The sequence below is a fragment of the Microtus ochrogaster genome, linkage group LG12 (genome assembly GCF_000317375.1).
Source record: "Microtus ochrogaster isolate Prairie Vole_2 linkage group LG12, MicOch1.0, whole genome shotgun sequence".
NCBI classification, from domain to species: Eukaryota; Metazoa; Chordata; class Mammalia; order Rodentia; family Cricetidae; genus Microtus; species Microtus ochrogaster.
Window position 1 is genome coordinate 4,782,770 of NC_022036.1, and position 532 is coordinate 4,783,301.

The window sequence follows — 532 nt, forward strand, 5'->3', positions numbered from 1 at the left end:
ACACACACAAGCTAAAGGAAGTCAAAACAGCTTCCTTTAGAAAGGTCAAGAGGATGGGAACAAAAATCAATTTCAGAGTTTAGGTTTTTGTTGTATTTTTTTTTTTCAAAATAGATCTGGAACAGATACCTGGATCCTTGGAAGAGACACATGTGTAATTTTAACAAAATCTTGGGGGGGGGGAGAAAGCAGCAAATTAAATGAGGGCCACAAACAAAATACAGTCAAGCATGTTCCCTTGATGTTTGCCAATGCTGGTACCTGCTAGAGGCAAGGGTTCATTTTCTTCATCCAATTAGAAATCAGAATCATCTAATAATTTCATTAAAAATCTTCCAAGTATGTGCTTTCCGTAATCATTTGGAGGAAGAAGGGAGTAGAGATCAGTGTGAGTCACATTGGCTGAAATGGCTTAATCTCGCTTACAAATAAAAAAAAATCCTAATCCAAAATTTCCATTTTCCAAATTGTAATTTTCTCCTGATTTCTTTTCTGCCCTCTGCCCTCGTCCTGGATCTGAATGTCCCATGCT